The following is a 14,929-nucleotide window of genomic DNA, read 5'->3' on the forward strand; positions in this document are numbered from 1 at the left end:
AAAAAAGGCATGGACACAGTGAATTACCCTCAACTGCCCGGACACTTTTGCACACTCCCCGGCAACTTGACACGCAGCAAACATCTGGATTGGAATACGTTTACTTTCCACTAAAACAGAAACTACAAGAAACATTAGAAAGTTACCCACTTGATGAAGTAGTTAAACTACACTGTTGATTTATCCCTGAACGTTGATGGATTGCCACTGTACAAAAGCTCCAAAACATCTATGTGGCCAGTCCTTTGTGCAGTCATGCTCGATCCTGTTACCATTTTCCCCACGGCTCTGACATGTGGTGCTAGTCGACCAACAGATCTTGGCTTTTTGGAAGACACAGTAAGGGACCTGGGTCATCTGATGAATGATGGGATTTCCTTCATGGGAAGAAAAATAAAAGTCAATCTGAGGTGCTTTGTGTGTGATGCTCCAGCTCGTGCATCAGTGAAAAATATCAAACAGTATTGCGGGTACTTTGGCTGTGACCGATGTGAGCAAAAAGGTGTGTGGTTAAACAGAGTCACAATACCAAGAGACTGCTGACCTCATACTCCGGACAGATGAAGCATTCAGAAATCAATCACAATTTCAGCATCACCATGGGAACACACCTGTGTCTCACCTCCCCATAGACATGGTGAGGTGCTTTCCCATTGATTACATGCACCAGGCTTGTCTCGGTGTAATGAAAAGGCTCCTGCTCATCTGGACCAGAGGAGACAGAGCTGTGAGGGTTTCAGCCAGCCAAAGCAAAGAGATTAGTGCAAGACTGCTGACTCTTTGGGACTGCATACCATCTGCATTTGTGCGAAAGCCTAGGGATCTTGAGGAGCTGGACAGATGGAAAGCAACCGAGTTTCGTCAGTTCCTATTATACATAGGGAAGATTGTGTTAAAGGGAATACTGCCAGATGACGTGTACTTACACTTCCTTTCTTTCAATGTGGCCATAGCAATCCTAGTATGTCCAAGTCTTGTGCAGGAACATTCGAAATATGCCAATGAACTGCTGCAATACTTTGTGGAAAAAGGTAGGACACTCTATGGACAGGAGTTCCTCGTGTACAACACCCATACCATGCTGCACATAGTAAGTGATGCAGAAAACTTTGGTTGTCTGGAAAATTGTAGTGCCTTCATGTTTGAAAACTACCTGCAGTCACTGAAGAAGATGGTGTGTTCTGGCAGACACCCACTGATTCAGGTTTCTAAGGCCCCGTCCACACTACTGCGTTTTCGTTTAAAAACTGAGACCTTTTGCTACGTTTGCACCTCCCGTCCACACTAAAACGGCAAAAACGGAGACTCAAAACGGAGAAGTTTAGAAACGCTGCCGACCCGTTTTTCGTTTTGAATCTCCGAAGGGCGTTTTAGTGTGGACGGGTCAAAACGGAGGACTTTAGAAACGATGACGCAGAGGCTCACGCTCGGCTCTATGATTGGGTGTCATCAGTCATAGAGTACACCCCTATACACAGGTAATATTCAGTACCAGTAAACTTCACCCGCTGGAACAGTTTCTTACAGTAAGAAACTGCCGCGTCTCAGGCGCGGCTCGCGCGGTAAACGCGTTCATGCTAAAAATAGAACCGACGCCTATTTTTCATGCGACACGCAAGTGTGTTGGAAGCGTTTCCAGGCAAAATAGAATAGGAAAAGATGTTTATATGTCATTTTGACACAAATATATATTAATAAATGACATTTTGATGTTTGAAAGCATTTTTTTACAGTCTATGTTTGAAAGTCTCTAGGTTTACACCGGCAAGCGCATGCCCAGTGTTGGTGAATGGTCACGTGATCCGCGTTTTCAGTCGTTTTAATGTGGACGGAGATCAATTCTAATACGCAGCTAAAACGCTGGTGTGGACGGAGATCGTATTCGTTTTAATTCTCCGTTTTTAAACGAAAACGCAGTAGTGTGGACGGGGCCTAAGAGATTGGAAGAGATGAGCAAACAGAAAAAAAACTCCAAACAAAACAAATGTACAGAAAATCTCTACAAAGGCCCGAGACTGTGCATACATCCTCAGTGGGGGCCGATGCTGTAAGATTCTTCAAGTGGCAGACAAGGAAGAAGGAGTGCTTTGCCGTGTGTACAGTACACCGTACCCACTGTTCCACAGCCCGTGCACGTCTTTTTTGATTGGAGCCTACACGTACAACCAAAAAAACAACACAATTAAATGGATTTCAACATCAGAACTCACAAATCATGCGATAAAGATGATTACAGAAGACAGGAGTGTGATTTTTCTGTCATTGCTCCATAAGTTATAATCAAAGGTAATATGCTGTCGTATGATGTGATATGAGGCGATTGGTAAATATAATCAGCTCCTTTTCCATTTAAAATGATTTTTCTTGCTTCTTGCAGAATGTATGCAATAGTTGAATTTTTAGAGGAGGGGACTTGTGATTTGGTTCTACAGACCAGGGCCCGTATTCATAAAGATTCTAAGAATCCTCTCAGAAAACTCTTAATTTAGCTTAAAAACTTTTATGTAGGAGTCTTAGCTTAAGAGCGATTCGGGACTGATCTGAGAGCAACTCTGAGTAAGGAAAATACAAAAACTTTTATCTTAGTGACGAGGCGGGGTTGACCCCGTTGCTATGTATGACACAATCTTTTGAAGACTGTGATTGGTTGGTTGTCCAAGAAGGAAAAAAAAAGTGATTTTAAGTATAGGGTCTATTCTAAGCCTCCACTTTGAACTTACATGCGTAATTTTCCTATTTGATCGTTCTCTCTCACACACACACACACATTATATATGTGTATATACATCTTTTTTTTATTAACCATGCTGTTGATTTCCTATAAGGTATTTGCTTGGCTTAGAATGATAAAAATTGTTCCACTCTTTCTAATTACACTGATTGTTGGCATGTCTATTTAAGCGGTGGTTTGAATGTTGGTTTTAATGTATCAAATTTCCCAGTTACCAAATATCGTAATGTAGTGATTACTTTCATTTCAGGCGCTATGGCATTTCTGCGCTGTGTCGGAGATATTAGCGTGTCTCTAAAAAGATCAGTCACAAACATGATCCCTGCACAATCTAATCTATAGCGTCTTATTAACTCACTGTCATCCATTGTCTGCAACACATTTCTTCTCCCTCTTCGTCTTTCTGCCATTTTCTCCTCTGCTAAAGAAACTCTTAAGCCTCTTAAAAGTCCTCGTCCGTGCTCCTAACAATTTTGACCTTAAGACCTCTTTTAAGGGTTAAGATGCTTTCTGAATTACTTTTTTCTTTACTAGGAGTTTTTCTTTAATTTTAAGAGTAAACGCCCACATTTCTAAGAATTTTCTTAGAATTTTGTCACTAGGAGCTACTCTTTGCATTAAGATTCTTTATGAATACGGGCCCTGGCTTTTTGAAGAAGACGAGGTATTAAATCTCATTTCATATTTTAGTTTGAATTTATTTTCTACTTCTACAATATTTATTTCATAATTGAATTGTACTATTTTAATGCAGGTACAATACTGTTACTGGCCACCAATTAATGTGACCAAAAAAATTAAAAGACTTCAACTTCCTGATAAAACAAATTGGACAAGGCACAGGGTCAGAGTGTTTGCAAAAACAGGTATCTCATTTTCCTTTAAAGGATCATTCAAACAAAATGTTAGTGCAACTACTGTTACTAAATGCTAAATTATACTCATACTGTATTTGTACTTCAGGTGACTATTAAACTGCTAAAAAGTGGTCCAAAAGAGCAGCTGTGCAGTCTTCTGTGGAGAGCTCTGATGACGTTCCCAAGAGGAAAAAAACGTCCAGTGTGTCTCAGCAGCTCTGATGAAGGTATGAACCTGAGAATGTGAAATAAGTTTACAAGTAAACAATTAAAGTAATTCTAAATTCTTCTTCTTTTTTTTTTTAACAGATACTTCAGTACCACACCCCAAAAAGAAGAGCCGGGTGAACTGTACAAAAACTAGTAGGCCTTTCTTTCTTTAATTCTTTTACTTTATCACTTGTGCACATTTTCATATTAAACGCATTTTCCAGAATACCACAATTTCATTAGTTGATTGATTCCAATAACGGTACATTTTATAGCTATGCGTTTGTTCTATTTTTTAGTAATTAACTTCTAATTTACAGTGGAACCTCAGCTGCCATTTCCCCCAGCATTTAAACCACACAAACCAACCACACTAACGCCTTCAAGACCTGAAGATTCAACATCAATTCGTGATGCATCATTAAGACCTGCACCTCCTAGAGAAACCCAAAAGAATGGTAAATGCAAAACATAATTTGAAAATTATGTTTTAATAATTTTATAATTATAATTTTACAACCATAATTTGTTTTTACCTTTATTTGAATGAATCAATATTGATTCTCCCAGATCACCTCCTGAGCCTACTCACTCAGAGAATCATCAGCATAGAGAGTGAGATGAAGGCGATGAGGAGCTCAACAGCAGCCCTGTATGAACTCTATGCTCGTGCCCTGGGTGATGGGACTAGTCAGCGAGTGGAGGAGATGAACCTTGATGTGTGTGGCACTATGGAGGAACTCATCTCTCTTGAGGAAAAAATTAAAGAGGAGACATTTCGGAATAGAGTGGTATGTCAATAATGAACTATCCATGAAATGTTAAAAATGTTAGAAGTAAGTTAAATAACAAAAGTTATTACCATTTTGAAAATGTATTCCATCTTGTAGACACACCATTTAAGTCTTGTTGGAGGTCCAAACCCTGGGGAAAACACCCGGCGGGTGATGAGGGCACTGGCCTCCTACAGTGTTTGGAAGGGATTTAGTCTGAAAGGGAAGAAAGGGAAGAGACCACTACTAAACATGAACATTATGAAGGTCATAAAAAGTAAGTCCAATATGTTAGTGACTCAAAAAACCTGTATTGCCAGTAATTTTTAAACCACTGCTGTATATTTATGGTATTTAATTTTACAGAGGCAGTGATGATGTCCAATCCTAAAATCCAGCAAGCAACAGTGGAGGACATTGTGGCAGACACACTTAAGCATGCTCCAGCAAGGTGTCAGAATGTAAGCTCCTTTGGTGCAGTTTTCTGTAAAATAGTTGTTATTAGGGATGTCAATTTTCACAAATACCCATGATCGATCATCGTTTAAATTAACGATCAATTAATCGTTAGCCTTAATACTGTGATATGCGTCTACTACTGCAGTGGCATAATATGGCCAACAGCATGACAGTCTGCAAATGCTGCTCAAAACGCTATGTAACTTACATCATATCTTGGCCACAACATATCACGTTCCAGTGATGAAGTCTAATAAAGCCAAACATTGCTCTCGTGCTATAAGCTAACATGATTAGCGCATCTCACCCATAGACAGAATATCTCACCTCGGCATAATTTACATGTAGTTGACATCTGACATTAATAGTAACAAATAAAATATTTAAATGAAAGATATGAATCATGGTTACTCACATAGAGCGCAGCTGCAGTTTTTTCTTGTTTCGTTCACCAACAACTGCCGAACAACCGTCCGTTCTTCTTCATTTGGTTTAATCATGGTTTAATGGCGGGTTGCGAACCATGTTATCATTTCTGATAGGTGCATGCCGCCACCTACTGTTATGAAGTGTGAAGAGAACTGGTTTTCTCACGTAATCCCTATATCCTATTTTTTAATCCACTTTTCCTAATAAACTCACTATTGCATTTATTTGTTTCCTGCATTTTAGCCATTTAGTAAATACAATTACATGTGTTCGTTTTAAAATTTGCATTTTTCGATGTATTTATTAAGATGAATTTATTTATTTAATTATTAGTTATGGATTTATAGTATATTTATAGTTATCTTACATGATTAATATAATTAAACCATCATATTTGTAATAAATTATATTGACCAGCTGAATCTAACACTTAATTTCAACAAATGTAAAAGTCAAATGAAAAAAGATATGTGCAATTACTTGTATATACTGAAATATACTTTTCATTTTGCAGCAGCAGGACCAGAGAACAGGTGTGCAGCAGCATGACGATGATGATGATGATGAAACACTCCTACTTTTTGACGACGAATAAGACTTTTTTATTCAGTAGAAATTTGTTTTCATTTTTTTAAGATCAAATTAATTAAAATTAATGCCAAATTGTCACTTCTCAATACCTTTGTTAACTTTTAAAATATATATATGGTAAAAAGTATATGTTAATTGTTTATTAACTGGAAAATGTCATTAACTAACTGCTGATTAATAAATTATATAAATGTTTTCTAGTTGATTGATTCTTGAGGCACACATGTGTGTGACACATTGATCCATGCGGTCCACACACACAATAGTACAGGTAACACACTGAATAAATGCTGATTAAATGTAAGCCTATGCAGTGTATTTTGGTCGTTGCTACGATGAATACAGGAATCACAAAGTTAGGTTGCTGGAACGTTATGTGGCACGTCGCTACGACTAATAATGGTCCTTTGATGTTACGTCCTCGCAACATACCAGTTTGGTCACTGAGACATCCTCATCACGTTCTTGTGACGTACCACATAACGTCGCCACGACGAATACAGGAATCACAAAGTTACGTTGCTGGAACGTTATGTGGCACGTCGCTACGACGAATATGGTCTGGTCCGATTACGTCTTCACAACGTAACTGTGTTAGCTGGGTATCTGGGTAGGCTTGTTCGACTTGAACCGGCGCTGCACAGACCGATCAGTTTATGACATCAAAGTATAGAATGAAATCGCGAGAGCGATTGAAAAGCATACAGAGCCGTCTACTCTCTAATGGTATTTTATTGTCATTCAACGATTGTTCTGTGCAGTGTGCAGCGCCGGTTCAAGTCGAACAAAACTACTGTGATCTCGCCGCCGCGTGGTCACGTGATTCGTGTAGCTCAATAGTTCAATAGTTCCAAACAAATCGCGTTGCCAATGATTTTAAGCGGCGCAGAGAGCAGCAGCTATTATTGCAGCAATTATCGGTAAATATTGATGCATAACGAACATTGCTTATTACGTTGACACTAAAATTACTTGCATATAATAGCATTTTTTTTCTTCTGGGGAGTAGCAGAAAAATTGCATTAATACTTTTTGGTGTTTAATTTTGGAGGGAAATTGGCTGCTCCCATAACGTAGAATATATATATTATTATATGTGTATGTGTGTGTGTGTGTGTGTGTGTGTGTATATATATTTAATGGCATTGTGCAGGTTTATGTGAATGTATCATAACATTAGGATGTTTATAATTATGACCATAGACGCTCGTGAAAAATATATACAGTAAATACTGTAAATGTATTATACCTTATGGGAACAGTCCCCTTCCGTCCAAAATTAAACACACAAAAAATGTATTCAATTCAAATATATATATATATAGACAAATTAATGTCATTTTATTAATAGATTGATGTGCCAAGAGTGACATTAGAGTCTTCACGTAGACTGAGTTAAGCAAGAGTCTCGTGACAAAAATTATAATAGGACATTATAGCCATAAAAAAATCATAGTACTTGGATACTTAAGTACATTTGAAGGCAAATACTTTTGTACTTTTACTCAAGTGAATGTTGAAAGGCAGCACTTCTACTTTTACTTGAGTAATATTTTACCTTGAGTATCTTTACTTTAACTCAAGTACATGGTATTTGTACTTCGTCCACCACTGCTAGACAGCGAACATCCCGTTACGCGAGAAAAGATTAAGAAAGGACATTTTGGGTACTAAAAAAGATACTCATTTCTACAAAATAGCAGCGGAATTTCCATGAATTAAAAGTGATTTTACCCGCAGGCAGCATCATTTCTACTAGCAGCAGTGATTCAATCTGCGTCTGAGGAGATTGTAGACAGCTGTTATTTGCACATGCACCAGCGCGTGGCACACGTGAGTCATTACTGGCATCAGAACCAGGAACTACTGTAAGCAGCGCGCTCGGCTTAATATAGTGTTATTATGCCAAAATACTTATTTATTTAGTTTTAAATGAAACCATTGTAATCCTGAAAGTATTCCCCCTTTTTTACTACGTTTTTTGACGTAACTGTAACGGATTACAGTTACTGGATTTTTGTATCCTGATTACATAACGCCGTTACATGTATTCCGTTACTCCCCAACCCTGTTTGCCATGGATACATATTGTGTGTACCATAAGGAATGACGTCACTCGCTTAGGTGCACTTGATCGTCACTTGCTTGTTTCTCCCAGTGTAGCTATATTACCTTTTTCTTTTTTTCTTTTTGCTGCATGTGCTATCAGTCTTAAGTGCAATAATTGGAATAATATTTTTCCTAAAATAACTTCTTTTGAATAAAACCTGTCACCTTCGCCTGACCAACAGTTTGATAATTTAGGATAAGATATCGGACAGTTAGGATAAATTTATTTGTCTTACCTTTGTTATTTTCCACGTTCTTCCCAGCAATGTGCTTTTCCATTCTTCACGTTTTCTGAATTCGATGCATTCTTTTAGAGCTCTGTCCTGGGATTCAACCTTATTTTCTTCATGCATGAATAGCCTATGTAAATTGTAGCTTATATTCAATTGAATCAAGTATCATGTTTTTGATGTTTAAATTATAACGCTGAAAACAGACTCGTGATTTGATTACATCTTTAATTAGTGATAGAAGTTACTAAGTAGCATTAAGTTATTATCTTAACATTAACATTAAAACACTAACATTTTTAACATTTTTAACATGAACTTAATTTTACAATTAATTCAAATAATATGTTTACTATTTATTTGCATTTTAGCTTAAATATTCTTTTGTCTGAGTTGCAAGGTGTCAGGTCTGATGATAAAAGCAAACGCATGGGTGACGTGTACTGGATTTTGCAAGTGTTGTCATGGAAATGTCAGGTGAGGGGATGAAAAAGGGACGTTCGCAAACTGGCCCGGACAAATGTCCTCAGAACGTCCGTCAGCGAACGTAACAAAGCGGACCAAATGCGAACGTCATCGGAATGTCCGTCTGCGAACGTTACAAAGCGGACCAAATGCGGACCTAAGGGAAAAGTCAGGGGAACGTCCCTTGTTAGCTGGGGTGCTCCTTTCACCTGCCCAGCCTGCACGCCGGAAATGTTGGCTGTTTCAGCAGATGGAAACAGAAAGCTATATCGCTTTCGCTGAAACGGAAGGTGATCTTTCTTCCAGTCTTTTTATTGATTCATTTTCTTACTTTATATATTTCATGGATGGATTTTCTATTTTTCTTTCTTCCTCAGCTCTGATGATCCTGGCTTTTTTGAGGGGCTCTTTGTGGCTGAAGATCAGATTTGTCGACACCATACAGAAAGCAGTGAGAAATGCAAGTTGGCAAAATAGTTGTTACAATATTAACCATAACCCCCAATTCAACTACTTCTGCCTACCAACTACAAAATCAAATTGAGAGAATAAATGGCATATATTGAATGACACCATTGCTTTTATTTGATTTGTCGTGTTTGTTTTGTGTGTCATAGACACAGGGAAGAGGCACATGTGGGGACTCCCAGTGGACAGCAGCGAGGGAAACTTCAAGGAGGGCTTCAAAATTGGATGAAGAGGGGATGGAGGTTGCTGTGTGTCGCCATGGATTCCTTCTGAAAGCCCTTAATATGTACAGGGGGGAGATATTTGCCTACCCTCTCTATCTTCAGAAGGAGCTCATGCCAGCCAATGCACAATTCTTCGCAATGGACGTGGCTTGCAAATACTGCCCATACCTTGAGAAAGTAGCTAGTGTTCTTCCTGCTCTTCAGGAGCTGACCACTATGAAACCCTTTCTCAGTGTGATGCATGCTCGAGCCCATGCTACTAAGTGTGAGGTGTGTATAATATTTTGGCATCATATGTACATTTGTAATATTTGCAAGAACATTAATAATATGAAATTGAAGTTAAGCTACACTATATTATCTTGTCTTTTTGCATAACCATTTATTGCACAGATTGTAATTCCCTTTGATGCAAATTGTGGTTTGTGATATTGGGCTATATAAATAAAATTTAATTTAATTTCTTCCACCCTTTACTAACAGATTAAATTGAGTGGCAGGAACCAGGAAGGAGCAGGGACAACCACTGGTGAGGAGGTGGAGCAAGTGAACAGCTACCTCTCACGTTGTGCCCTGACGACCAAATATGTCCAAAGCAGGTGATCAGAGTGTTTGCAGTATTCTTGTATACTTTTTTTAGATTGATCATCATAATCTCATTATTTCAACAGCATGAGTGGACATGCTTACATTGCATGCAATGGGGCGGAACGAGAAAAAAAATCTCTCTTTACATCAGGCACTTTCCACAAGATATGTGAAGGTAAGTCTCCTATTAATTGTTTTGTGTGTCCTTTTGTTGTGTTCACTTGGCCTGCTAATCATACAAAGTTGTAATCCTGATTATTGTATAACACTGTTCATCAGACTTGTCAGAGACTCCAGGATGAGACTGCAAGGCTAGCTGACCTAAAAACAGAGCTACATTGCACAGATGAAGTGGTGTCACAGTGGCTATCTGATGTGAAGGAAAGGGCAGCTGGTGGTAAGCATGACCAGATAAAAGAAACAACAAACATCCTTTTCCAAATTTTAAGTTTGATATTAAAGCGGCTCTTCTGTTGGACAACATCTCCAAGACGTTACACACCATATGACTAGTAAGTCAAAGTCCAAATCACAGTCTTTGCTGTTCCAACTTAATTGATATAAGTACCAATGTAGAATATTATATAGAAACTGTGTCTATTCCTCATTTAGTGAGGTCAAACATTGTCTACTGTAGGATCAAGGAAAACTAAAGCACCATGGTACAGCAGTGCTACGCATGTTATCAAGAGAGAAACCCGTAATTTAGAGCGTAAATGGAAACAAACTAATTTAGAGGTCTTTAGAATCGCGTGGAAAGACAGTATGTCACATTATAAAAAGGCCCTAAAAGCAGCCAGGGCTGAGCATCTCCGCAAACTAATAGAAATTAACCAAAATAATCCAAGGTTTTTATTTAAAGAGCGCGATGGATTGTAGGGCGATAGAAGATCCGTTAAATACACTGGAGCTAAACCATTTAGGGCTTTATAGGTCAGTAGCAATACTTTGTAATTGATACGGAACTTAATAGGTAACCAATGTAGAGATGATAGAATTGGTGTTAAATGATCATATTTTCTTGACCTAGTAAGAACTCTAGCAGCTGCATTTTGGACTAACTGTAGCTTGTTTATTGAGGATGCAGGACAACCAGCTAATAAAGCATTACAGTAATCTAGTCTCGAGGTCATGAATGCATGAACTAACTTTTCTGCGTCTGAAACAGATAGCATGTTACGTAGCTTAGCAATGTTTCTAAGGTGGAAAAAGGCTGTTCTTGTAACATATGAAATATGATTTTCGAAAGACAAGTTGCAGTCTAGTATAACACCCAGGTCTTTTACTGTAGTGGATAAAGTGACAGGACATCCTTCTAAATTAAAGTTGTATTGCAAGAGGTTTTGTGGGCATTTTTTGGACCAATAAGTAATACCTCCGTTTTATCTGAATTTAATAGCAGAAAATTACACGTCATCCAGTATTTTATATCTTTGACACACTCTGTCAATTTAGATCATTTAGTGTTTTCATCTGGTCGTGATGAAATATATAATTGAGTGTCATCAGCATAACAGTGGAAACTAATTCCATGTTTTCTAATAATATTACCAAGTGGCAGCATATATATTGAGAATAGCAGAGGGCCTAACACAGATCCTTGCAGCACTCCATAGTTTACTGATGTTATCTTAGATTTTTCCCCATTTAAATAGACAAAATGGTAACGGTCTGATAGGTAAGATCTAAACCAGTTTAATGCCTGTCCCTGAACACCAGTGTAATTTTGTAGTCGGTCTAAGAGTATTTTGTGATCTATAGTGTCGAACGCAGCGCTAAGATCGAGTAAAACTAGTATTGAGAAACAGCCTTGGTCAGAAGCTAGAAGTAAATCATTTGTGATTTTAACGAGCGCAGTTTCTGTGCTATGGTGCGGCCTGAATCCTGACTGAAAATTTTCATAGATATCATTTTCTTGCAAGAAAGAGCCCAATTGAGCGGACACCACTTTTTCTAGTATTTTAGACATAAATGGAAGATTTGAAATGGGTCTGTAATTTGCTAGGTTATTATGATCTAATTGTGGTTTCTTAATAAGAGGTTTTATAACTGCCAACTTGAATATTCTTGGAACATGACCTAAAGATAAAGACGAGTTAATAATATTGAGAAGAGGCTCTTCCACTACAGGTAACACTTCTTTCAGTAGTTTAGTGGGTATTGGATCTAATAAACATGTTGTTGGTTTAGATGCAATGATAAGTTTATTTAGCTCTTCCTGTCCTATAGTTGTAAAGCGCTGTAGTTGTTCTTGAAGGGCGATAATTGAGGCTGAATCATAAGACACCATTAAAGATTGTACATTTACAATTGTGTTTACAATAAAAAAAAAAAAAAAAAAGGGGTTGGTCTGAAGTAGCTTCATTATTCATAGGTGTGGTTTGGGCGTAACGTGAAATAAACCAATCAGAGCGACATCTCACATTCCCTTTAAGAGCAGGCGCGCTTGTTCTAAAGCGGATTCCTATTATAACGGCGGATTTGCCAGGCGCACGACAGGAGCGCTTCACAGCCGAGGAGAGCGACGTTCTCGTCAGGGACGTTGGGGATGGAGAAACACACCCAAATCAACTTCGGTTAAACAGGCGTATGATAATTTGGGTAAATGTGTAAGCTAGATGTATGCTTTTTTAATAAAATGTCTATCTATCTATCGTAATAATGTATGATTTGCAAAAATGATAACTGCTGCGTCTGTGTGTAGATGAGAGAATCAAAGTGTATGCGCGTTGTGCACACGCTACATTGATTATGGCCAAGCATGCGCCCTTAAAATAGCATATGAATAACATGCGCAATGCGCCACTGACTTTAAACTGTTTTTTTTCGGTCAGTGGCGCAATTGTTTTCTAAACCTGTAAAATAGCATGAGGGAACGTTTGCGTCGGAACACGCCTCCTCTTTGCGCTGAACCGCCCCGGGGAGCGCAAGTGTATTTCTTAGTTAACCGACGTGCATCTGTGGAGGGAAAAGTACGCTTTGCGCGGGTGCAAAATAAGAATGATACATGCGTCGGTGTACAAAGTCAATTGCGCTGGGTGCAAGATAGGGCCCAATATGTATTGTGAAAAGCGCTATACAAATAAATTTGAATTGAATTGAATTGAATTGAATTAAAGAGCAGCAAAAAATAGTAGGCTGATCATCTATGGATTACAACAGTTAGTGACATCACCTGCCACCGAAGACCAGCCAGCTATGTGTCACCATGTAATGTGATGCCACATTTATATCAGGTTTATTAGTATATTCCAGTTTCCCTGCAGGAAGTGCACATACCAAATTTAATTAAGTTGGATTAAAAGGTTTTACATACAAATTCAAACAGAGAAACGGTTCTGTGTTGTTTTAACAGTGAATTTGCTTTCATTATTTCTTCTACAGAGACAACTGATACATCTCATGCCAGTCAAGGCACCACACACAGAGGACTTCAGCAATCAATTGAGGGGCTCTACCTTAGTGTGAGGCAGCGGAAGCGAACCCTCTACCGTCAGAATGGTATAATTATATAATATAATAGGTTGATAAATTCAAGCTACTGTATGCATCCTACTCCACCAACATGGAATTAGCAAATAATGTAGTAGCACAGTTCAGCTCAATCATTGAATTCTGTTCTTTAAATGACCAGTCTGTAGGATTTAGTGGTATCTATCGGTGAGGTTTGACGATTGCAACCAGCCGACGAGAAAATGTGAGCGGTACTATCTAAGGCCAGTGTTTGTTTGTCCGTTGTGGGCTACTGTAGGAACATGGTGGTGCAACATAGCAGCCTCCGTGGAAGGGGACCGTTTTTAGATTTAAAAAACTGCCCATTCTAAAGTAATTAATGCATAATTATTATTTTCAGGTGATCATGAAGTGTGTGTGTTAGTTATTCCTGCCAATAGATTCCCCCCAAAATGTTACACACTGGACCTTTGACCTTTGTTACCCATGTCAGTCTACATTATAATTTTCACATACTTCAATAACTGCAGCTTTGCTTTTCACATTTTTGGTGCAAAACATTTTTTCTTGTTGAACAGTTCTGTCACAAACCTCTGCCCCTGTACTTCATGTCTTTCTAGACAGCAGCAAGTTTCGCCATCGCCTTCGAAGGAAGCTGGCAGAAGACAAAAAGCTCCTTCTTTAGGAGATACAGAAATACAATGATCTTTTACTAGACTCTGCAACAAACATTGACGTAGCTGTGGTGGAGCATTCCCTTACTGGAGAGAGCACTGTGTCTCAAATATGGCCGTGGGAGGTTCATGGCAGTGGTATGTCTGTTTTCAGATGCTTCACAGGAATTTATTTACAGTTCTGCTTTATAGAGTATACTGAACTAAGGCATGCATGTTACATATTGAGTGTTGTAATATTAATTTAGTTTAATGGTGTATTTTCAGTTTTCTTATGTATCAATTTGATAAAAAAAGTAAATGTTTGTAGTAGCAAGATTGTCTCATGTGTACATATAACTGTTATTGATTCTTAGCAAACATTTCAATCAAGAAACAAGTGCATGACCAAGTGATGTTGACAATGCGACTGCATGAGGAAACAAGTGTTTTGGTGTTGGAAATGGCACAACACTGCACGTGGTTGCAGAGCCTGGCAATGGTTCTCAAGAACAAGTTGGCTGAACCCTGTCCATCTAATGCAGGGGTCACCAACTGGCGGACTCCGGTCCGAATCCGGACCGCAAAATGCGTCCATATGGACCGCAAAGCCTTTAGTTTTGACATAATGAAATAAATAAATGCCGCTATTTTCTAATAAAAACACATTTATATCAGGCACATCAAAG

At 38.5% G+C, this 14,929-nt stretch overlaps 3 long non-coding RNA genes across 3 annotated transcripts; 1 reads left to right on the plus strand and 2 right to left on the minus strand.

The window, feature by feature from the left end:
- Positions 1-40: 40 nt before the first annotated feature.
- On the minus strand, positions 41-1,207 carry LOC307157761. Its single transcript, XR_013821061.1, has 4 exons — positions 927-1,207; positions 795-832; positions 545-705; positions 41-377 (listed from the first exon to the last, which is right to left on the minus strand). It is a non-coding gene; the product is annotated as an uncharacterized lncRNA (long non-coding RNA).
- A 2,480-nt stretch (positions 1,208-3,687) lies between these two features.
- LOC307157209 lies at positions 3,688-6,647 on the minus strand. Its single transcript, XR_013820895.1, has 5 exons — positions 6,483-6,647; positions 5,446-5,589; positions 4,661-4,787; positions 4,335-4,547; positions 3,688-3,823 (listed from the first exon to the last, which is right to left on the minus strand). It is a non-coding gene; the product is annotated as an uncharacterized lncRNA (long non-coding RNA).
- Positions 6,648-10,263: 3,616 nt separating this feature from the next.
- Positions 10,264-14,687, plus strand: LOC307156933. Its single transcript, XR_013820839.1, has 5 exons — positions 10,264-10,309; positions 10,414-10,531; positions 13,519-13,635; positions 14,208-14,399; positions 14,618-14,687. It is a non-coding gene; the product is annotated as an uncharacterized lncRNA (long non-coding RNA).
- Positions 14,688-14,929: the final 242 nt, after the last annotated feature.

The sequence above is a fragment of the Squalius cephalus genome (genome assembly GCF_949319135.1).
Source record: "Squalius cephalus genome assembly, chromosome: 4".
NCBI classification, from domain to species: Eukaryota; Metazoa; Chordata; class Actinopteri; order Cypriniformes; family Leuciscidae; genus Squalius; species Squalius cephalus.